The sequence below is a fragment of the Corapipo altera genome, unplaced genomic scaffold, assembly GCF_003945725.1.
Source record: "Corapipo altera isolate COAL_440 unplaced genomic scaffold, ASM394572v1 58, whole genome shotgun sequence".
NCBI classification, from domain to species: Eukaryota; Metazoa; Chordata; class Aves; order Passeriformes; family Pipridae; genus Corapipo; species Corapipo altera.
The window spans coordinates 9301414-9326638 of NW_020884898.1; the positions used below are offsets into that span (position 1 = coordinate 9301414).

General features: G+C 40.6%; 1 long non-coding RNA gene across 1 annotated transcript; it reads left to right on the top strand.

The window, feature by feature from the left end:
- The first annotated feature begins 9384 nt into the window (after positions 1-9384).
- Positions 9385-14883, top strand: LOC113949777. Its single transcript, XR_003528562.1, has 3 exons — positions 9385-9417; positions 13555-13706; positions 14736-14883. It is a non-coding gene; the product is annotated as an uncharacterized LOC113949777 (long non-coding RNA).
- Positions 14884-25225: the final 10342 nt, after the last annotated feature.

Genomic DNA, 25225 nt, shown 5'->3' on the forward strand with positions numbered 1-25225 from the left:
AAAGCAACTCAATAATACATGACTGACCAAAAATGACTTGTGTACAGATGTAATTATAGGCTGCAAGTATCAAGGAAAGACAGTATTTAAGGTGGTCAAAGAGGCAGTCTGAATAAAAAGGTGATACATGTTCCTCAGGGATTCTGCATTGCTAATAAACTAACCTGTATCACTGTATAATTTTTGCAAATGTGCTGATATAAAGCACCACATAGTTTTAAGAAATACATTAGTATGTGTGAAGTTTTGTATGCTTTACATATTTTTTTCTGAATTTATGGGTCTATTGGGATAAAAAAGTTTTTTTTTTTTTTACTCTTGCATGCTAGATCAAATACCTAAAGCATCTGCAAAAGTTGAAGTGAAGAAGAGCATGTCAACAGGAGCCTGTCCTGTTTTTTGAGGAGAGAGTGGACTGCAATAGGAATGATGAGAGGCACAGGTATTATCATTAGCAGTCTACCACTGAAGATTAGTCCTACAACCACCTATCCTTCATTCTGAAAATTGATTTTTTCCTTTCTAGCCTCAGTCTAGAAGTGCTTGCAGAAAAAACATCATTCCAGGAGATAATGATGAGAGCAATCCAGTGGTTTAAAACAGAGGGCAAGGGAGTGGTTTCTGGCTTGGTTACCCTCTGTATTCCTAGGGCACCAGCTGTCAAAGCTGGGATAGTGGTTATCTTTTACCTGACGAAAACCTTACTAAGAAACTGAAAAAGAGACCTGAAATCAGCTTTGCTGGCTCTGAATGACTCTGTCTGCTGTGCTCCTGTTGCTTTCTGTGATGACGCCGAATTCACTCTTGCTGAAACCTCTGACACTGTGTAACCAGGAATCCCAAAGTACCAAATGCAGGCTTCACTTTACACTGTAATCTAATTTACCTTCTTTTTAGTGATCAGGTCTTCAGAGGATCCATGGGAAAGGCCCTCAAGTCTCCTAGAAGCACAGCATAATTATTCTTCACTAGGCTTCAGAAAATTCAAGGTACATTTTCTAGAATTTATTCGACGCATTTGAGGTTCTTTTTTTTCTTCTCTGCCCACATAGGTTAGGTGTGCCTTCCATTCCTAATGAAGTATTAAGCTGGGCATAAGCTTAGTATGTTAAGCTAATGATTGGGCAATGAAGAATTTCTGTTATTCCTAGTTTGAATGGGGAGATGAGGCCTTCCAAAGCAAAGATAGTATTTCTGGAAATGCTTGAGAGACAAAAAAATCATGAGTTGAAAATGAGAAACCATGGGGATGGCGGTGTACTTTGTTGCCAACTAAAATTTATTTGAGAAGTCTTATGTAAATTAAGGTAGGTTTCAATTTTTTTATTGGATGGGTGTAACCCTTATGAGAATTTTCATGACAACAAATGAGACTGAACACAGGCTACTGGCAGAGGCCTGTGTCTCTGCACATCCACCCAGAGATGCCATCTGCTAGAATGTAATTTTTTTTTAAAAAGATATAAAATATTAGGAATACAGTTGAAGGAAAATCTTGTGAAGACTGTATTTATAATGTTTTATTTTTGACATTATTTAATGATCTTCATCTTTAGAAGAAAAATACCGGTTTATGCTTATTTTGTCTTTGTATCTTCAGTTTTTCTGATATTTCTGCACAGATGAGCAATTACAAATAGCTACCCTGGAAGGAAATGGAAGGGGAGATAGCACAGATACAATATTAGAAAGCAAATGTGTGGGAATACTGTTGAAGATTATGTTTCCTAGTACTGCAGCATTTGAGGCAAGGAGGAAAAGAGTGCTGTGAAGATTATGTGTTCCTGCTCCATTTTTCAAACAAAATTGTGCCCTCCAACCACTAGAACATCCTCCACACTGCAATTCACTCTTAGTTTACTCACAAAGCATTTGAATGTAATGAATAAGGAGAGACATTTTAGTAAGTGTGATTGACGCACACAGACAGATCTTGCTGTCTGCCAAATTCACTTTGTACCCTGTAACTCAGAAGTGGCCAGAGCTGTGTGCTGGAGAATAAAGTCTCCACATGAGAAATTATCACTGGCACAGAACTGCCAGCTCTAGACATTCGGAAATCACAGCTCAAGCCTCAAAGCAGTGCCATGGGGCTTTAAAAAGTAGGAAGCATACTTGGAGTAATACTTTCTGTATTTTTGCATATTATGCTCTAGATTTGGAGGCTACTTGTTTTTCCTTGCTTCTTTTTTCCCCTTCTTTTTCCTTGAATAAAAGCTGGCATTCTTTTGAAATTTTAGAAGCTGGTCTCTGTGAATACTTCCAGAAATTGCAAGGCTTGGAATAAAGTTGCAAGAGTTATCAATACATCTAGCACAATAAAGGCTGCATCCTGCATAGGAAATTCCCTATCAGGTGCAAGATAGATAGAAGACTGGTAACAGGAATATCAGATCGAGATGATATATGTCAGAGAAAAATAAGAGAGTAGATGAACTGAACTGCTTCAGCTCCTTTTATTGACATGAGCACAAGTTCTGTCTCCTGAACCCTGTAACTCACAGAGGGCTTTCACAGAGGGCAAGCCTTCCTCCACCAGATCAGGCTTTTGCCATCTGTCTTGGTCTCTCTTTCCCCCATCTCTGTGCAGTCCAAACAGGAAGGGACAATGTAAAAGCCACTGACACGTTATTAAATGAAAAATGTTCAGGGGAGGTCAGGAAAGAAATCTCAGAGCTGTTTATAGTTGCTTGATTGCTGCCTGTGTAGCAAATAAGGCAACCATACAAAGGTCACCGTGTCTCATCCTATTACATCAGTGCCCTTTCAAAGTACACTGTGTCCCTTCAAGTTGTGTCACATCAAGAGCTGGTCGAGTGCTTCATTGTGATTGATATTCATTGCTAATTTAACTTTCTGCTACTGGTACATTACTTGTGAACCAATACTTGTTCCTGGAAGCACATTTGTTATTTGCAAGAGTGTTTCAGCAATTTGCCGACGCTCCATTTGATCGTTCATGTTGTTGGGAGAGTCACATAAAACAAGTGATTCCTTCCTTCCTTCCACTTCTTGACCAGATGGCACTTTTTTTTAATAGCAGAAAAATAAGATTACTGAAGTGTGTATATATTTTTTGCCTCCTGAACAGCTGCAATCTCCTTTAAACCAAAACAAAAAAAACCCAAAAAAACCCAAACCAAACCAAACCAAAAAAAAAAAAAAAAAAAAAGAGAGGAAGTGAAGAGCCAGAAACTTTGTCAAAGAAGATGACAATGAGCACGAACTTGGAGGATTTAAAATGTTGACTGTACTTTCAGTACGGGCTCATAAGCTGCGGTGTTTTTTGCATGATAAAACCAGTTAAAAGTCAAATCCCTCAAATACTACATGGAGAGTAGAACTCAGAATTCTCCGCTAGAGGACTCTCTCTTCTTTTAAATGACAGGCTCAGCTCTCCTGTAAGGACTACGGGACCATGTCCTTCGATCCTCGCTATCGGAGGGGATAGTTTATAAAATGTGTGAATGAGGTCAGTGCTGAGGGACTCCTGTGAAGTTTCAAATGTTCCGTCTTTAGCTTAAAACGGAAAAAAGATTTTTAAAGCGGCATGCAAATCAATTAACTAAGCTGTGAGATTGAACCAAAGAGCATGGAAAATATCACTCTGTTTTGACACATGCATAATATTTCATATATACTGTTTCACTCCCGAAAATATCTTCACCTTTTTCTATCGTTCTGTGCTCATTTTGACACATTCAAACTCAAAAATTTCATCAAACATGATTCTCACCCGTGATCACATTGTTTTATTTTGACGTTGGTTGAATGTGGGAATTTGTTAATGCTTTATATAGACTATTGAAACACTGGGCAAATGGAGTGTTGCTTTTCCTTGGCATCCATTTTCATGTTAAACCTGCCCCATTTAACGGGGGAATGCTAATGAAAGGGCTAATGTCCCCCATCAATCTGCCTGTACCTGGCTGTGTGCTCTCTCTGCCTTTCCTCTCCAGCAGACCTAATGACTGTGCGGCTGCAAGGTGAGCTGGATTAATCACCTGGCTCATCGGAGCCAAACCCACCCAAACAGCCAGGTAGGCAGAGGGAGGCAGAGCACTGGGTTGTCTACCAGGGAGATGAGGGCACCACAGCGCTGGCAGGGGGCAGGTGGGGAGGGAAGGGAAGGGCAGGAGCAGGACGTGCTGTCAGCAGCAGTTTGCAGTTGCACCAGGTTCGGTGCAACATGATACGGCAGATTTTCAGGCCACTAAAAATGTCATGAAAACATCACTCTTGTTTTGTTTTTATCTGTTTTGTTTCTAAAGCTGAAGTTAGGTCACATCCAGGCTCCTGGTCTGTAATGCTGGATTCATGCACTTTCCTGGAGTTCGCTGGGTTCACAGCTGTTTGGTTTTACACGGCTACAGAACAGGTGGCCTGAGAGAATTAGACCAATAAAAGATGTGTCAGTATACTTGTGTTTGCTGCTTTTTTTTTGTTGTTGTTCCTCCTCATGAGCATTATAGTCACATGGCTGTTTCCTATGACACTACAAACTATGGTACACAAGGGATGCAATCAATGAAAATTATGAAGACAGTATACTGTGAGTCCATAGGTTTGTGAAAGTAGTCTCTAAGCACTTACTGAATGGAATATAGACTTGCTTGAACAATATCTGTTCAATATCTGTATGAATTCAAGTTATAAAACATTCTTACATACACTTCTGGTGCATTTATTTTAAAAGCCAGATCCTCTCTCACTAAGAGTATGGGTTAAATTCACAAACATGGTGTGATGATTTGATGTTTTTCCTGTGTCTAACAGATTTGTTACCATGCCCTAACTGGAATTAATAAGAAATTAATTATAATTATTAAAATAGAACATATGAAATAACAACAACAAAAAAATATGGTTTAACATTCTGTATATTTTTTTTCTTTCAAGGGTGACATTTTATATTAGCATACAGCAATTTTACAGATGTTTATGCCTTCAGTAGCATAATAAATTGTGTAAAATATTTACTGCTAAACATGATTTTGTATTGAAAAATGCTGATAAAAAGCAGATAGACTTTCAGAAGGCAGACCTAAATCTAGAGAAAGCAAACTAGTGTGTAGACCTTATAAAACTAATCGAGTATCTTGACTTTCTTCTAGATGAACTTAAGAAGAGGGTGTGTTTCGTTGTAAAAAGGCAGGCTCATCACCTTAGTGTTAATTACTTGATGCTGGATGACATGGATGGTTTGTAGGCACAGCTTAGAAAGGGATGCTCCTATGGATAAATTAAATGAAGTCACAGAATAAAAGAGTGCACACTTCCGGAGAACAATGCAATTGCAAGATTCTTGGAGTTAGGTTCAAACCTTAGAACTACAATTCTGTTGCCTACCTACTTACATATGAACAGGTCGTTGTATTATCTAAATGTAACTTTCTTCATTTCTTTTCCTGACCAATGTCCCCAGGACATGGGGACAATGACATGGGCCACATTCCTGTGCAAGGAAGTGGAAACTCTTTTATTTGTACTTGGGATGGCTCTGTGAACTTTCATCTGGCCTGTTTGCCTGTTTGTCTGCTGCACGGTGCTGGATGAGGGAGAAAAGGAGAGAGGGAAGTCTGTGCTGTAAAATTCCATTTGCTGGTTGGCAGGGCTAATACAAGGAGAGAAGGCACCATGGTGTACTGCTAATACAGGCTCCTTCCACAGGGCTGTGTCTGAACCAATCCTTGCTACTCAAGGCATAGTTTAATTAATAATTTTTTTACCTACTGCCCTTTACCTAGATTTGATACCTGGTCATGGTAATCTTAGGTAATGTCTATTCCATCCATGATGAAAAGTTCAGAAAAAAAACCCCAAACCAACCAAAACAATTCTGGTCATAATTTTAGGTGGACTCTACTGATAGTTACAGCCAAAATTCCTGAGTGTTAATTTAAGGCAGTAATAATCAGAATGAATTAGTATAAAGCAAACTATAAAGACACAACGAGACATTTGGTATTGTTGAAATACAGTTTAAAACTAACTAGTGAGCATAAACTCAGCATTGCAGAGTCTTTTCAGGCAATGTCTGCCAAGTATGGATGATAACTTTATTATGGAGTGGAAACCAAATGGTTCACCAAGTATAAAGAAATGACTGGAGTTAGAAGAGCAGGGGGAAATATCAGTGGTTTAACAGAAACCTCAAAAACTAGATATAGTCACAAAAATATAAGTAGAGCTTAATGGGAGTATTTTGGAAGAAAGATATTTTCTTAGACCAACTGATAAAGTTGGATAAAACTTATCCCTGAATGCCAAATCCAAAAGCATAATGTTTTTCCCAGTACACTAGCTGACTTAATAAATGTTACATCCTCTCCCTTTCCTCACTTGTATCCTAAGATTGTGGTTGTAAACAACACTTTGGTAAAATATTACAAAGTAGAACAAAGACGTCTTCTACAGTGATAGGTATCAGAATAAAAATGTCAATATGCGGCCCTGCAGAAAATATTTCAGTCATGGAGATTTTAATTCATTGACTTCTTTCCTCTTCTTGCAATGAAGGCACCCTTCTTTCTGCCAGGCACATGCATAGGTGTCAAATGAGATCCTTTCCTAGTTATGGTAAGTGGAAAGATCCCATTTTCTAGGTGAAAATGTCAAATCTTCATTTTCATTTGGAAGCAAAGGTCAGTGTCTAGTCTCACCTGCCTAAAGGTCTACAAAAGCTAAACCAAAAACAATGGAAAAGCAGAATTATATCATCTAACATTAGTAACCCACACAGGGTCAGCTTGGTGCTGTTCGTGTTAACCACTGGTAAAATTGTGGGTGTCAAATTCAGAATCTTGGTCTTTCTTGTTGATAGCCATCCCAGGCCTGGCTTTGTGGTATCTAAACAATAATCGAATATACCAGGACTGTGATTGACACTTTCAAATCTCTGGCACAATGGTGATCAGAACAAAGCTTTCCAGAAGAGCACATCCACCCTACAGAGTCAAATTCCCCTGAGTCTGTAAACCATCATATCCCTTCATCATTGTCTGCTCCAAGTACATTTTTTGACCACTCCCCCTGCCCCATATAAAGTTCAAATAACATATACACTAATAAACACTTTAAAAGCAATCCTCCTTTCCTATCTTACTCTCATTAAAAAAAAATTTAAAAAAATAAAAAAAAAATTGCCTCTACCAAAGGCTTTTCTCTACACAGGCCCTCTCCCTGGGGATGGGGGGAGAGGAGAAAGATGTTGGCTGCTGTGGTTGCTGCGCTGTTAGAAAGCACTCAGGCACTACGGTGATAAGCATTTTAAGTCTGCGTGAAAGAGCAGAGGAGAGGTGCATCGTAGGTAGCATCAGAAGCACCATCGGTGTGACAACTGGATACAGCTCTTTTGCTGCACCTTGCTGAAGCCTCTTGTCCCCTCGCCAAGCCGCACCATTTGTCCTGGCCGGCTGTTGGCAGTGGGACGGAGAAACATGCAGGGTGAGAGCTCTTTCACAGAATGTGTACTCTGTCTTGCGTGTCCTAGAGCACTCAAGGGATTAAACAATAGGAATCACAGGCAGAATTAGCATTTTAATGGGGAACAATGAGTTTGAAAATTCCCATAATTTGGCCTTTGAGCACCATCTAAAAAAAATGCAGGCGCAGGGGGACGGAGACAGAGAGACGGAGAATGTGCTCTGCCCAGACTTATGAGAAATCCAGCCTGTGTTTTAATGAGGGATGGGCTAAAGTAAGTCAATGCAGCTGACCTTGCTGGAGACACATTTTCCTCACGCTAAATCCTGACATTTCAGACCTGCTTTCACACGTTCCATGAATAGATGTCATTACTCATTATCACATTTATCATTACAAGTCTAAAACAATGAGGTGTCAACGAGGGGAAGGATTAAAATAGGCTTTAAAACTTTCCCCCCCACACGTTCCCAGAAAGTACCTGGCGCAGGTCATCATGTGGCAATGTGTTCTTGGAGGGGAAAAAAAGCCAAACTTCTGACATGAGAAACTGTTGCTTAGAGGTGTTATTTTGCTGAAATCAAAACTTTCCATTATCCTGTTTCCTTCCAGACTAACAGAAGACATTGAGCAGAGCTTGGAGAGATAATAGTCAGTCCTTCCCTGTGCTAGTGGGTTTATTCTCTACTTCACTGCAGGTAGCACCTAGCACAGAGTGGAGATCTTTCCTCCTGTTTTGGAGCAAAGTCAATACAGTATTCATTTGTAGCAACAAAGTACATTGCAAATAATAACTTGACAGTCAATTTCTGAACTTGTGGCAAACTGTCACGGGACAGCGAGGGTGAATGGAAAATGGCAGAGCTACTGAGATGTGGAAACAGTGAATACCTGTCATGCAAAACTAGAGAGGCTAGAAATATCTCCTTACGTATGCCGCTCACTAGGCCTGCAGACAGTCCAGACACTCTGTTTCCAGGCAGAGGTGATACTCAGAGCGGATCACAGGAGTCCTGCCCACCCTGCCCCATGTGCCACCTTCCTCTGCTCTGCCAGAGAAGCTCCATCCATTGCCCTACAAGCACCCTGGTTCTGGGAAACAAGTTTTGAAAAGAACTCTTCCCCCTCCCCTTTTTTTCTTTTTTTTAATACCATTTGGGTTTTATTGTTTGTTCATTTTGGGCTGTTTTTTTATGCTCAGTCAGTTCTTGTTCTTGTGGCTGCTTCACAACGTGACCAGATGCACAGTGGTGCCAGCACAAAAGGAGGAAGAAAAGAAATAAGCAGGAACTAAGAGAAAAAAATGGTGGTTAAGGAAATACAGGGAGGTGTTATATAGCTTGTGTAGTGACTCCTAAGACTATTCTACCATCCTAAATCTGGTGATAAACACCATGTGCTAAGAATGGGAATCATACCTTTAGAACTGCTTTAATAATTTTCTCGTTTTTAATAGAAAGAAAACTGGCCTCTCACAAATAGTAAATCCTGCTATTTGCAAATGAACTTTAAAAAAAAACGCATCAGGTAATAGAATTCTCTGTCATTTAGCCAAATGCAAACTCAGGTGAATAAGATTGCCAATTATCAGTATAATTTTGAAAGAAAGGTATTCAGAACTAATTGTATGCTTCACTTGGATAGCCAGTCTATCACTTTGTATTTGCAGTGCCATCTTCTATCCAACTGACAGTATTATGGCTTCTCTTTTTTTTATGGAATTTTCTTATTTGAAAAAATCAAAGCCTTAATAAAAGAAAATCTAGCCTTCCCAAACTAAATCACTCAGTTTTTGATGCCTCTCCATCAGGACCAGCAGAACAGTCAGGAGGGCTGCTAAACTTAACTTTGTTGATGATGGTTGGAAACTTCTTAGTTCTCTACACATGTGTAGTCACAGAACCATGGAATGGTTTGGGTTGGAAGGGACCTTAAAGATCTTCTAGTTCAAATCCCCCTAGCCATAAGCAGGGACACTTCCCAGCAAACCAGGTTGCTCAGAAATTCATCCAACCTTCCTTAGTCTTGATGGTGAAATTGTTTATCATTTCTTTTGGTGGTGCAAGGAGCTTGATTATGCATCACAATGAGAGAAGAGAGAATAAGAAGAGAGAGTGACAGAGAATAACTTTGCCTTTGCTCATGTACTCCTCAAGTGCAAGCCTAAAATCCACAGAGCACTGACAGATCTATTTTGCTTCCTCTAGCCCTTGCATTACTCAAGTGATAAAGTGCTGTCTGCCATACTGACAGCAGAAGAGGACCTAAAATGGCTTGTGTGATCCAGCCCATGATGCAAAAAGCTTTCTGTGGGAATGGATAATGCCCAAACATGTGCAGGATATCATATTCATGTCTGTATATTTTACAGCATAAAATGTCCAAAGCAAATGTCACTATGTAGACTAAAAGAAAAGAGACATTGCCTGAGTTTGCAAACAGTTTGATTTCCGTCTACTGATCACAGAATCATAGATTTAAAAGGCCAGAGGGACCATCATGATCAGTTAGTCTGACCTCTTGTATCACACAGGCCAGAGAACCTCACCCATTAATTTCTGCCCCAAGACCATAACTCCTGCTTGTGTGAATGTAATTCTTTTGTAGACAGACTTTTTTTCAGTGTCCAGTCCCATGACTGCAAGTAAACAAGAACTTGGCAAATTTGTGCAAAGGTTGTGACTGTCTACTGGAGGATTTTTTTTTTCTTTTCTGAGCTTTTTTAAAACTTCTGAATGCTTTTGCCATCATCGCTGACAAATGAAGTTCTGCACTTAGTCTGTCAGCAGTTAAAAGCACAGCAATACTTGTTTCTCCAACTCCCACCTAACCCTTGATCTCTGCCAATGAAGGTGCCAGGTTTGGTGGCAGTTTCTAAAACACAGAGAGTTTTCAGCTCCAGACTGGACAGACAAGTTAATTCCCTTCCCATGGTCCGCTGAACAGCCATCAGGTGGTGATAAATTTCAGCTGCTGTTCACCTGCACTGGCTTCACTTTTGTAATTGCAACTGAAATATTGTAATGTTCTGCTCTGAGCTGTATTATTGGTACTTTATAGCAATTAATTTCCCCCTTTTAAATTGTAGGCAGAATTTACCATGTTATGTATTAGACAAAATGAAATGAAGATCTAATTTAGCATAAGACATGGTATACTTAAGTTATTTCACGGAAGCAACAAAAATAGTTAACCCCTGCCTTTAAAAGTTTAAAATCTGAACTGTGTAGAATATGCCATGGTGAAGATCTTGTGGTATATTATCTGAAATAACTCAAGATAACTCCTATCACTACGCTTTGCTACCTTCCTTGCATTTCCTGTAAATTAATCTTTAGTTTCCAACTGTTAATCTATGGAACTGCAATGTACAATATAAATGGGACCTTTTAAAAATAGCACAGCAATATAATGAATTAAAATGACAGTAAAGAAAAAAAAAATCTTACCATTGTGCCAGAAATCAGTTCAATATGCTGGCTTAGTCTTTTTTAAATGAAATTGAATTGATGAAGTTAAATGCAGTTCTTGCACAGAAGAAAATATGTCTGATAAATATTTATGTGGTAACATATATTCACCATATGATTGAAAGTTGGCATATCTTTGTTATTTTTATGCAGGATAGAAACAAACATAAAATTGTTGTGAATGAACAATAGAAAAATTTTGTCCCATATACAGTTATGTTTATGAGAAGTTAACAGTATGCTCTTACCCCTTCTATCTGAAAGTTACGTTAATTTTCAAGGCTGTGACTTTATTTGATTAGAAATACAGATGATCAACAGAGTTGATATCTTTGCTGATAATTTATTATTTGTACATTTTGCACAAAAAAATGCACACGGTCATACATTTCCCCAGGGGAAAATGCAAGCAGGTGATACTTCTTTATGTTCTCAGCCCTCTGCTGCTCAGCTCTCAGCCCAGAATTCTGTCTGAAGACTTTTCTCAAGACCACGTTCCCAGTACTTCTTTAAGCTCTCTCTATATTTTCTGCTGCTTCTCTTTCAGTTTCACTACAACGTTACTCAGCAAAACCTTCCTGACCGTTGCTGCTTTTGTTCTGAGGAGTGGCAGACCACAGTATTTTGCTTAACTATCTTCTTATACTTCAGCATTTTATTTTCATGCTGGAAAGCAAAGATTTATTTCAACCACTCTTTTTTTTCAGTGTTACATCTGAACATTGTCAATGAAGCATGAGAGAATCTATATTAATATTTAACCTTTGTACACCACTTTCACATTGTGCTCACAAAAGACACTAGAGAAAAGAGAAATGAGAAACACCTCTAGAAAATATGGCATAAAACAAATACCCCATAGAACCTAACACGGTACTTTTTTCCATACCTAGTAGTGGTTTCACTTTACTCACCGCTGTCCCAGTTAATTGTTATCTGGACAATATCAGCAAAAAAATAATTACTCAAATTACTCAGTACCATCTAATGTCCATGCTCACAGGCACGGATACCAGCCCTTACAAATCCTAATGCCATCTTGCACAGTAAAAGGCTGTAGGATGGAGCCTTTGTGTATGGGTAGTGTTTATATGCCTAGATGGGTTCCCTTGTTACTGGAATCTTCCAAGGGATTTCCTTTTGTTCCTGTCACTGTTGTTCAGCCCAGATGCAGATGTTGTATTTGGGCTCTGATGCTGCAATTCAAGTCCGCAGTCTTTGACAGAAGCAGAGAACAGTTGAAGCAAAAAAATACGTGTGGGAGTACCTTCCTCTTGTGAACAGGTTGAGGGATTTGCCTGTGGTGGACAGGGGGAAACCATTCATAGGAATTAGGAAGATAAGATAAATTACTGTCCAAAGATGGTGTTAATTACCTCAATCAACTAAAACTGAGTCTGTAATCTTCCATACCTGCAAAGGTCTCATCTTGGATCACTGACACAGTAGTAACTAAATAACTGCATCTCCTAAAAGTCAGTGTTGGATGGAATTAATCTAAATTTAACTGTCTAAAAATCAATTGTCTATTCTATACCCAGGCTCAACATAAAGGAAGGTTTCCTCAGCAGTGATTGGCCATAGTTCCTGTAGCACTCTCTTACAGCCTAGACGCATGTAAGCTGGATTCCTCTGTTTAAGATGATAAAGTGAGTTGTACCTCAGCACTGGTGTATATTTACATGGCAGTCACAGAAACCAGCTTGCATGGGTACCATGAGCAGTCTACCAGTGGTCTGCGAGTGATGTGCATTTCTGGTGTCCTGAATTTGAACATTTAGAGGTGTAAAATTCTATTTACCTTGGATTTGAAACTTTGCACGGACGTGTTATGCTTAAACTACTGCTGTTTGTTGCAATGGCAGGGAATGATTCTGCACTCTGTATTGATTTGAACACATTGCTTTTGATTTTTGTTGCTAGTTGCTATATCTGAGGTAACAACTAGCTTAGGAATAACAGACATCTGTAGGCAAAAGTGAGAAGGAATACTTTACACTATTTGTTGCTCTATTCGTACTACTTCATGTGACTGATTGTAATTTTGCTGATATTTCAGGGTTAGTCCCTATTAAAATGCCTCATCTGCCATAAGGCTGCTCTCCATGTTCTCATAACAGCTCTGAAGTTATTTGTTTGTAATCATAAGAATTGGTAAAAGGAGGAGGGCAGCAGGCATCTGAGCTGATACGTGAAGTGTCAGTCAGCTTTTGGATCACCATTTGCTACGACAGCAGTGGGAAGGAAGAAAAATGGCAGCCGCAAATTTATTTTAATGTGTCCTGCAACCTTGTGATTGATTAGAGGAAAAACAGATTGTTTCACCCTTTTTCCACAATTGGATTTTCTGGTTAAATCCAGAACTGCCGAAGTGCAATAAAACACTTTCATGAAGGCAGTAATCTCCCTAAATCTTCAAATTTCCCCCAACCCCCCTCCCCACCTCATTTCATACACAAACACGGAACAAAATGATGCATAAAAGCAGCAAAACTGATTACCATCAGCAGAGTTTCCTTTTTAATATATTAGACCTTTAATCTTTTCTTAAGTGTTGGCCATTAAAATTATTAAACTACTTCCCCTCCTCCTGCCAATGTATATTTTTTGAATTAATAGACCGAGGTATTTAAAAAACCTTACTGCATTTTTTCCACAGCTCTCCTGGGGTGTTTTGTGGTGTAAATTTTGCATTGTTTAATGAAGTTATCACTTTCTGCAAAGCCAGTGGCTCCTGTAAGCTGCTGGCTCTGCTTCTTCCCTCAGTTCTTACTGGGAGCCTGGGAGGTCGGGAAGGTTCTCTGGACAGTGGTGAGCGGCAGAAAGGCCACTCTCTCTCTGCAGTCATCTTCTGGGAATGGTTACACAGGGGTTTCAGAGCTACCTTTTACTTCTCCTTCAGGCTCATGAATTCATTGAACATTGGTCTTAAGACTACTCACTACCAGTAGGTTAGTATTGGTTAAGTAATTATTATGACAGCAAATAATATGATTATTTACACATCTCCAAAAGGATAGAGCACTGCAGGCTCCATAAAGGTGGTAGCAAACAGCAACAGGTCAGGCAGGTCCTTTTCTTTGCAGGGTAACTAAAATGACCGGCAAAGATGCTCCAAAGTGACACAGGGTCTCAGGAGACCCTCTTGAGAGGTCTCAGGGAGCCACAGGCTTTTCAGAAGGATGGAGGACCTGCTTTTGAATATCACTCTGCCTGAAGGAATCTCTGTGATGGAGCTACCCCAAAGAATTTGTAACTTTTGAAAATACTAACCATTAATAAACTTAACACTATTGATCACAAAATAAGTGTTAGCCTGTATGTAAGTGAAGTCAGTGCTCTCACACTAGGCTGTAGAACAAATGACAAGCCTTTCTGCAGCTCTTCATTTAGTATAAATCTAGTGTCTATGGCTGACAGAAATTAATAATGCAGTCTTGAAATATGAATCATGGAAAATGAGCAAGATAAGTTCTTTTACTAAATAGGCCACACACTGACCACAATGACTTCTGCCCTGTGCTGTCTGCTCTAGATTGTCTGCTCTCCCTGGAGAGCAGTGACTAAGAACCGGGTGCTGTGGGAAAAATGTTTGGGTGTAGCAGCTGAGTTTCTGGATGTTGTATTCTGATCTTGTGAACATTTCAGCAAATGAGTAACTACCCACACTGGAGCAGTCCCACTGTAAAGAAGTCACTTCTCCCTTATATGTTTGCAAACTCAGGGTCACATAAATACTCGACTTTGTCTACAAACAAAACTTAGTCAATTACTTTTCATTTGTGGCTGTCAGTTTATTTCTCATTTCACTCAAAACAAGTAATGCTCTTATTTAAACAGGAGCTGAGAGTGTTCCCCAGGAGGATGCCGACAAAGAGCCAACCCAGCTAACACAGTGTCTGAGTTACAGTCAGCACACATGGAAAGTTGCCCCGGTCATTTATTTTGAGCAAGTTCAGCAACTTGGCCCATCTTTCTGAATAGTTTGCCTGTTTGATACAAGTAATGAAAGACATTTCACTTATCTTAATTGCTTTACTTGTGTCTTCCATATTCCTGTAATGGTCCCTGATTGTTCAGCCTTAGAAATTAAATGTATTGTGTGCTGTTATTTCCACAGTTACCCAGTATGAGCAGTTAGGTAGTATCACTGATAGGTAGATGCTAGCCTTTCACTTTTAAAAGTCTGAAATTCAGCTTTTGCATTAGATTAAAAGTACAAGCAGTGGTAGCTGGATTAATTTAGCTCTTTGCTGACTCTTGTAACAAAGCAACCAAACCAAATGGGCAGTGTAATCAGTTGTCACTAACTGTATTGATAACTGCAGTTCTTGGCTTAACTTACAGGTAGATAACCTTGTATGTGATCAGAGAAAGTTCACTTTCAGTTAAAGCAGTTCCTTTCTCTTCCCATGAACAACTTTGGGTTAGAGATTTCTATAACAGGCATGCAGAGCTACTAAAGTTAAGTGAAGACAAAAAGATAAAGTGACAAAGATCTGGTTTCCTCCACCAGCCCACAGGAGAGTAGGTCATGCTTGTTCAGGAAAACATGCAAAAGCTAGGAAATACCAGGATTAATGTTGTCCCAGTAACCTTAATATGGCTGTCTCTATGTATGCCTCAGTTCCTTGGCCCCTGGTACCTGTGTGAGGTGTGAATCAGGGTTCTGTAAGACAGGGGAATTTTGAGTTTAAAACCTTCCCCAAATAAAGGGTTGCTAGGACAGGTTCACAGGATTAAAACAAAGCATCCCTCATGCCCTTGTGTTTGGAGATGCTGGACTTACTGCAGATGAATCATTTTCAGCAGAGACATCCTTCCAGCATCTGCAGTTCTGGTCTGCATGGTGGAAGCCTGATGATTTTGAAAAACATCATGACATTGGGTTTTGTAATAGAAAGTGTGTGGCATCTGTGGTGATACAATGATCTGGAAGAATTTCTGTTGGGAGTTGTGGTCATTGGGATGTTTCTTTTTTCTTAGAGCCAGGTTGCTCTAAGAGTGAGACTCACAGAAGAGTTTTACAGCTGTTTTCTCTCTTGTGCTTCACATTAACCACAATTTTTTAACTGCTCAGTGTGCTCCATAGGTGGCTACACTTGAGAGAGTTCCTTTTTTTTTCCCCAGTTTATTTTAAAAAAATTAGGTGATTTCACTGACTGGGTTCAGAGAGAGTCTTCACAAAGAGCTTCCACAGCTTGACTGGTAAATTGCAGTGGTCATTGCCATAGAGGAGGTGAGACAAGGGAGAGATCAGGAACCTGCTAAGCAGGCTTTTCTGCTGGAAAAAATTATAATGTGGAACAAACCATTCATTTTTACTTGTGCTCTCACCTGTAGCTTTAATTTACATATCCAAAGATACAGTCCTGTGCTGGTACTCAAATAGCAGCCTCTCATCTAGCTCATGAGTACATTTTACCCAGACCTCACCTTAGCAGCAGCAATCTGGGACTTGTTACCACTACCCTGCTTCCTCAGAAAGTGGCTGCAAATCGTGAAGGCAGAGCAAAACCAGTACATTGCTTCCTGCTGATCAAATCTCAGTAAGAATTAACAGACCTTAGAAGAATTTCCCAGCAGACCTCGGTAGAAATTAATTAAGTACCCCTTCTCCACTGGATTAACCAAGACAGTCTCTTTCATTTAGTAATGAGAACTTCTTTGATATGGAGTCTGGGTGCTGCAGCCCTGTCCCTGCCTGGTCCAGGGCCCTGCTGAGCCAGCCACCGCCCTCATCCCATCCCCATCCCATTCCCAGGGGATGCCTTCCTGTCTGGGTTCCATGGTGTCCATGGACTGTGGGGCTGTGGCCAGCTTTGGTCACCATCCCCAGCCCAGCCTGGCCCACCTTGCTGGGGTCTGCAGGATGGGGCTGGCCAGGGAGGTGTCCTCGTGCTGCCTCCTGGTCCAGACCAATACCCCCACAGCAAAGCCATCCATGGAAAGATCCCTCTTATGTCAATTTAATTAACTAATTGTTTTGCTTTAAGGACAAGCTGAAGCTCTAAGAAGCACACAGCTTCTCAACTCCCCTTCTGTGTACAGCTAATATTGGCTGTGAATGATCTTTTCTGTAAAAAAATCAGGCACAGAGCTGAAAGAGTCTGACTTCAGGATCTGTGACGGAATGTCACACTGAAAGGAGGGAGCAGGTGTCAGTTCTGTGGGTGACACTTACCAGTCCTTGAAAGGCAACAGAAATCAAAGCATTTGGCTGCAGGACTTCCTGGAGTCATGGGAACTTCCTAGCAGCTGTACAGATACTCTGACTCCCCGTCCTCATGTCCTTGAGGCCACGGACATCGATCCTCCCCTTGATTCCCAGTGCCATGGCTGCACCTTCATCTCTCCCAATTCTCCCCCTGGGCAGAAGCCAGGACAGAAGGCAAACTAGAGGAGCAGCATTACTGATGTCTCCCTTTTTCTACTACATTCCTAATGAGGAACCATGCATTGCAAAACGTTTCCTTCCTAAACTCAGCTGACCCTTTCTAGCCAGGTCCGGAGCTCACAGTGTCACCACCAGGAGACTTCCGTGAGGAGGTGAAAAGAGGGCAGATGGCTTCTCTCTAGGTTTTGCCTTTCCTTTTGGCTCCTGTTCATCCTCATCTGTCTTACAGTACAAGGGAACGCAAAGGTCTCTGAACAGGCTACCTGGAAAATTCACTTTGTGCACTGGAAACTGGAGAAAGGAATGCCTGATTCATCACCACGCTGCTGCCAGGCCGAGGGCAATATAACACCATGGAAATCAGCTGGGATGAAGCTGGAATAGAGCTACAGTGGATCAACACAGAGAATAAACAGTCACATCATTATATTTATACCTGAGGCTCTTGCACATCAGAGGTGCTCCTTGCACCACAAAGCAGCAGCATCGCACTTGGAAGTACCAATAAAACCACCTCTTGGCACAGCCTGCCCTGCCTGGAACAAAGAAATACAGCAATCCAGTGTGTGCAAACAGCCTGGTTTTCCTTTTCAGAGCTGCAGGCTTGTAATGTATCGCCACTCACTGTCTTTATTCAACAAGAATAATGTCAAATGCTCTTCTGGCAGAAAAAAATGCAGACTTTGACCACACATTAACCCCATTAGTATGGTGTTAACTTTTGACTTTAATTCTGGCACAGTGTTAGAGATATTTAAAAGCAGAACAAAATGAAAGGAAATGTTAAACACATTCCTCTTCCTCTTGAAAATGGGAACAATAATTTAATGGTAATGTCACGAGATGGCTGAAAAGGTTTCATGTCTCTGTATCTTACATAGAGTGTTACCAGAGGTAATCTGGGCAACTTGCAAACAACAACTGAAAAAAAGGAACATGTAACAGAGCTTTTAAAACTTTACCCCATGAAGTCATTTCAGATGCATATCTTAGGAGGAATAAAGCTATTATTACAGTAATACATTCATTAATGGATGAAAATATAATGATGATAAGACCACATAATGAAAAAATATCATTAATTATTAAATTTCTTATATTGTAATTTATGTCAGTACTTTACATACAGAGAAATCATTCTAAGAAATATTTGTTGGGGGGGGTAAACCTCCCAAAGAGGTATCATTTTGGTCTGCGAGAGGCTACATATGCTGCATCCAGAGGTTTAATATTTGGCATAATGTTATTTGCAGCTTCAGCTGCAAAAAGTGTCTGAGAAAATTAGGGGCCATAAATTACTAATTACATAAAACTTTCAATAGCCAAACAATGGTTTCTTCCAGCAGTGCGATTACTATAACCAAAGCCAATACTCTGATTTTGTAGGACTGCAAGATTGTAGATGGATAAACACGAGGCACATGAAGAGAGATGTGCTCAGCACTCTCTTAAGGTAAGCTTGAATTTTATTTTTCGATGGTTGCATATATTTACTGAAGGAGAAATGTGGAGTCAGCGGCAATTGCATGGAGAAACCATTATATCCTATGGCTAGTAAACTCCAAATATGCCCCAGGAGACTGACTGGAAGTTACCTACAGTTCTCTCATTATCACAGCACTTTGCGTCTCTGGTGACTTTTGTCATGGTAAGCAGATTGCAGAGGAGTGAGTGCAGGATGAACAAATCAAAGCACACGAGCATATTTTATGAGATACCCACACTTCATCTACCGAAGCGAAGTGCAGGAACAAACACTCTTAACTCTTCTGTAGCTCTCGTTGTTTGTTTTCCCTGCATTGATGATACCTGGCTTTGACAGGATTACCCCACTGTGTCTATTTGTAAGTACTATAAAAATGAAAAAGATGATCCACACACAGCATTTTCTCATTTTCCTTAGTAATTGAACGGGCAGAGGGTGAGCTTGAATTCTTTGCATAATGTCCACATGGTCCACACATCTAATAGAGAGACAAAAAGGCAGTCCAGCTCTCCAAGACCTTTGCTGAAGTTTGAGAATGTTCTCATTGAATACCAAGCTGGTCACATCTGTCACACCTTCTAGTCCATGCTGGAAGCTGTGCCAAGGGCATGTCCATGATGCAGGGAACCGAGGCACTGATAGCTTGTCTCTTTTCCTGCTGCTGGAGGCTCAACATGCTTCAAGTAGTCAGCATGGACATGCGACACTGAAGGTTTTTAGGCCAGTAGGCCCTCCTTCATGTTAAAGAAGAACATCTAATCACTTTTTTTCTTTTTTTATTGTATGAAGAGGGGCATTTGTTTGAAGTTTATGTGCACTAGGAGCAGATTATGTTATTTGGATGTTAAAATTAATGCAGTTTTTTTCGCCGTCAGACAACATAAAATGCATTCCTTGGGATTTCTCTGAAGTTTCACATCACATTTGTTGTAAATTGCTTTAAATAACAGGGATGAGAAACGTGGTTTAATGCATCATAAGAATTTTAGCTGAGATAACACAGTAATAATGGATGTTCCTTTAGAGTCCCAAAATTTGTTACAGTAGTATAATTTATGCTGCAATAAATGAAATATTAGGCTATATTCAGGATATAGACATTGTAGAGATATATTGTAACTGATTGTTTGTGTCTCAGAGCTATGATCTAAGAGCCTTAACAGAATAAAAAAGCAGCAGAAGGGAGAAAAGGGTGGCAAAAATATCTCAGCAACTAAAGTACGGTTCACAGCCAAGCATTAAAAGCAAGTGTCTCACCACTTCTGATGTTGTCCTCTCTTCATGGGCACCAGATCAAGCGATGTGGTGAGTAAGAAATCACTCTGCTCCCTGTCTCTTGGCCAGAATTGCACCAGGCAGTACCAGCCTGAGGAAGGCTGTGGCTATCTCACCGCTCAGCTGCTTTAGTGAAACACTCCTGGCTGAAAGCTGAGAGTGTTTGGTACATGCAGAACAGCAAACTCCATTGTAGGGCTTTTTTTTTCTTTCAATAACTTCTGTTACGGTTACTTTCAAAGACCAAACATCAAAATCTTTCACTTAATATTCCAAACATCACAAAAGAAATTTAGAAACTAAACACAGTGTGTATGCTTTTTTTTTATTAGCTTGGAAATGCAGCTAGTGCAGTGTGGTGGGTTGACCCCGACTGGAAGCCAGTTGCCACCAAAACTGCTGTGCCACTCCCCTCCTCAGCTGCACAGGGGAGAGAAAATGCAACAAGAGGCTCATAGGTTGAGATGAGGACAGGGAGAGATCACTCACCAATTATGGTCATGGGTAAAGCAGACTCAACTTGGGGAAATTAATTGAATTTATTATTTATCAAATCCGAGTAGGATAATGAGAAATAAACTTAAATCTTAAAAACATCTTCTAAACTGCCATCTGTCCTTCCTGGCCCTAAAATTATTCCTGATTCTCTACTTTATCCCCTCCTCTAACATGGGGAATGGAGACTGCAGTCAGTTCATCAGAGGTTGTCTCTGCTGTTCCTTTCTCCTCAGGGGGATGACTCCTCACACTCCAATATGGGGTTCCTCACAAGGAGCAGGCTGCTCCATTGTGGGTCTCTTCCATGGGGTAACAAGTCCTGCCAGCAAACTTGCTCCAGGGTGGGCTTCTCTCACTGCAGTTCCACAGGTCCTGTCAGGAACTTGCTCCAGCGAGGGTTTCCCTTGGGGTCACAGTCTTCTTTCAGGCACATGCTCCTGCTCTGGCGTGGGGTCCTCCATGGGCTGCAGGTGGATCTATGCTCCACCATGGAATTCCATGGGCTGCAGGGAGACAACCTGCCTCTTCATGGTCTGCACCAGGGGCTGCAGGGGAATTTCTGTTCTGGTGCCTGGAGCACCTCTTCCACTTCCTTCTCCACCGACCTTGGTGTCTGCAGGGCTGTTCCTCTCACGTGCTCTCACTCCTCTCTTCTCTAGCTCCAATTTGCTTCTGCACAATACTTCTTTTCCTTCTTAAATAATGTTATCCCAGAGGTGCTACCACTGTTGCTGATGGGGTGGGCCTTGGCCAGTGGCAGGTCAGTTCTGGAGCCGTCTGGCATTGGCTTTGTTGGACACGGGGAAGTTTCTGGCAGCTTCTCACAGAAGCCACCCCTGTAGCCCCCCTGCTACCAAAACCTTGCCACGAAAACCCAGTACATCTGGCTTCTCAGTTCTTCTTTGGAAATCCCTAGACAGGAAATGTTGACTACAGAAGAAGCACTGGGGAAGCAGTTAATCCCTAACGTGGGCGCATCTCTTAAGGGCGAAGGAAAACGTCTGTAGTAACTGGATATGGTAAAAACAGTAAACATGGTATAAGTTGCAGCTCCCTTTCCTGAACTCATGAGTTTTCTGTTTATTTTCCTTGTCTTTTCTGTTACTTTCTTGCATTTAGAGGAGAAACAAGTAAATGCTATTTAGGATTCATGTATCAAATGAAAGCATTGCGGTTAAAGTCTCTAGATAAATACATGCTCTAGAAATAAGCTTCCAGACAGTTCATACATATCTTTCATATGATTGTTTAAGCCTAATATTTTTTGCTCAATAAGGTTAATATTTTATTCCATTTTACCTCCCATAATTCTTCAGAAGCACACCATAAAAATGTGACAAGAGGTATCCAATTTCCTGCTAAGAAGTCAGGGAAGTCATTGCAGGTCCATTGAGCTAGCTCCCAAGCACTGATTTTCTAATCATACTTGGAAGCATATCTTCCTTCTCTTCATTAGCGTGAGTAATTAGTAGTTAATAGGAATATGCAGCCTCAAAGAAGGCAGTGCAGAGGCTTTCCCATGCTAGATCCCCCTCAGTGCAAGCAGAAATACTGATTAATGCAGTCTCTCTTCTGATTCTCTTCTGCCCTCTTTCCACAAACACTTCTCGGAATCCACATCTTCACTGTCTGGTCAGAACCATGTCCATTCTGCCACAAAAAGTAATTCACAGTGACCGTGTGTCAATCCCCTCACAACAAGCAAGTCCCAGCCTGCTGCTGGTGGCCCAGTGAACTCTGACACAGAACCTCTCCTGGCCCCAGGAGCTGTCAAGGAGCCTCAGGCTGTGGCAGGGTACAGTGTGGTGTCACCATCATGCTTATGCTCTCGCAACAGGGAACTGCTTAATGGAGATGCTGATGATTTTTCAGCTCAATGTGCTCTTAATCATAAAACATAGGTCCATTCACCTCCAAAGTACCAATGTAGGAACATAAACTGTAAATAAATGCAATGCAATAGGTGGAAAGCAACATTTATTTTCTGTAGTTTTTTTCCCTTTTTCCTGCTCTTTTATGACTTCTCACCAGGTACTCCCTATTTCATCTCTACTCTCATGCTCTTTCATCTCTTTCCTATTTTCTTCCTCAAATATGCCCATTTTGTATGAAATACAAAAAGAAGTGTTGACCCATAAAAATAACTTAGGGGAGTTTACTACTAGTCTGTGGATCAGTTTCCAGGGACCAAAAACTGATCAGGAGTCAACCTACCAATATGAAAAAGGGGCTGGCAACCATCAAAGAAAGTCTAAGAAACCATTCTAGAGAGCTGAAGCAGAAATAATAACATGTTGATTTCCCAAATGAGAGCAGATTCCAGAGGCTGATGGAGAGCCACAAGCAAGAAGGAGAGGGGAAAGGAAAGAACCTGGAAAATTGGGGCCTCAGCCTAAAGAATTCTCCAGAAAATGAGGAAATACAGGCATGGGGATACATAGATGATCTGCATTATTTTATCTAGATGTATTGTCTCCGTCTCATGTTAGTAAAAGAAAGAACAATCAGTCCAGAGTCTCTTTTGAAAGGCCTCTATATTATAAGATTTAATTGCTATCTAGGCATAGAGAGGTTAAAGCAAACTCAAGTTGTCCATGTAGCTGAGATTTGGGAAAGGGAAGTTCTCAGTTCAGGATTGCTTTACAAGACTCTTCTCACACAGGGCACCCGTACCAAGAAGCTGCACATTGGAGAAGGCAAAGAAAGAGTGGACTGGACTCCATTCAGTGGAGCTTTGAAGTGGATCAGTATAAAACTAAAACACTGACACCTACCTATCCAGACTCTCCTATTACCTACTTGCCTTCCATAACTGGCCTTGTCCAGCTTAAGGAAGAAATGAGTTGGTTATTCACCTTTTCCTTGGGGGGATCTCATATGTCTGAGTTCGCAGGCTGCACATGGATGATCATATCACTGAACTGTTTTGCCCCATGCCTGCTAATTGGAATCTACATTGAAAGTCAGGAAGTTCAGAGCAGCTGAGATGCACTCAGATCCACTGTTGTGTGAGTGGTTGCTGGCCCTAATACAGGCAGAAGCAAAAAAGAGTCCAGGACCTATAGATCAGTTGGTAGTGTACAAATGGTACTCAAAAACTGGAACTTGCTATGGCCTCATTTAGCATTTTGATTAAGTTTCTAGTTAACAACCATTTAAACCTTTAAGCCTGTTGAAAACATACTGAAAAAAACCTTTGTCCCATGTCGTTCTTCCCAATTGTCTCTCAGTACGTTGCTTTCCAAGAATCTCCAACCACAAAGATCTGTTTTCCTGCTGATATTTTATAGATGAGCATTTCCTACTTTCCAGCTGATGTGAGACCCCCTCAGATGTGCCTGTGTACAGGATGGAAAGCCAAATTCTTTAACCTCAAGAGTGGTCTTGCATGAGTTAGAGGGTTGTGCTTCTGACTTTTTCTTCATTACCAGTAGGTCAAGTTGATCTACCTGATCAAAACTAGCAACTCCTTCTCTGAGAATCTTTATGATTATAATTATGCACCACTTAATGTTTCCTCTACCAGATTCGTCTCCGTATGATCACACTTCATGCCAGTGTGAGATATTTTGTGAAGAATTCATAAGTACTACAGCCAATACATTCCTAAATCCAGCCACACTACTTCTATGATACTTCTCTATTTAATATCCACTGTTGTATCCTGTCCATATCTAAGCTCTCTAGTCATCTATGTTACCTTGATAATAATTAAATTATTAATATGCTATGGTCGTTGCTTAATATGATTTGCTTATTCTCTCTTGCCTCTATAAATTGTCTGTTGTCAGAAACTTGCCATAAACTATTTGTATCATAGATTAAATTCTTACCTGTTTTTTGACATATAGACCTAGGAGAATACTTTTTCCTACCCATAGAAATAGCAGCATCAGTTACAACATCAGCACCAGTTCTGGTTTTTGGTTATAAAGCAGGGGCTGAAACCAATTGGTGTGGTTGGTATTAAACTGTCTTGGTGCCTGCTGGAAACTCAAGGTTCAAGTACTAAGTAACATTGATATCAATTGTAGAACACCAAAGATTTTCTTATTTCTACTATCTAGCAGATCTCCTCACCATTCTGCATATCATCTTTCAAAATGAAGACATCCTTATTACATTGCATTTGGCCAGCAATTCCTGAGACATCCTGATCCTTCTTATTCATTGGCCATCACTTTATTTTCTCTCTGACAATAGTTATTTTTCATTGCTGGAACATAGCCATGCTCTAAATGTAATACACAAATTTGTTCCCGTGTTTAATTCTTAAATATTTTGCTATTTTAGTATTTTGCAAGGTACACAAAAAAGCCATTTCTCAATTATGATAAGGCTTTTTTTTCCCCCAGCCACCCTTCTATCTAAAAGGATCCTAAACTTTATGGAAACGGTCTCTTGAGAATAACTCGTGCATGAAAAGCCCTGTAAGCAGCACAAGAGCTCTAACTCCCTGGCCCTGCCTGTCAGGGAGGAAATACAAAGGCAGGAATTTGTTGTGCCTTACAAGTTCTTTACTTTGCATCACTGTTAGTAGGTCATGGGAATCAGAGCCCTTGGGTGTCTCACCTTTGTGGTACAAGCATGTCCAGTTGAGTGCAGAAACTATGAATGTTTCACGTTGAGAAACAAACACATGTTCCTGTCAGGTCCCAAGGTAGCTGCTGCAGA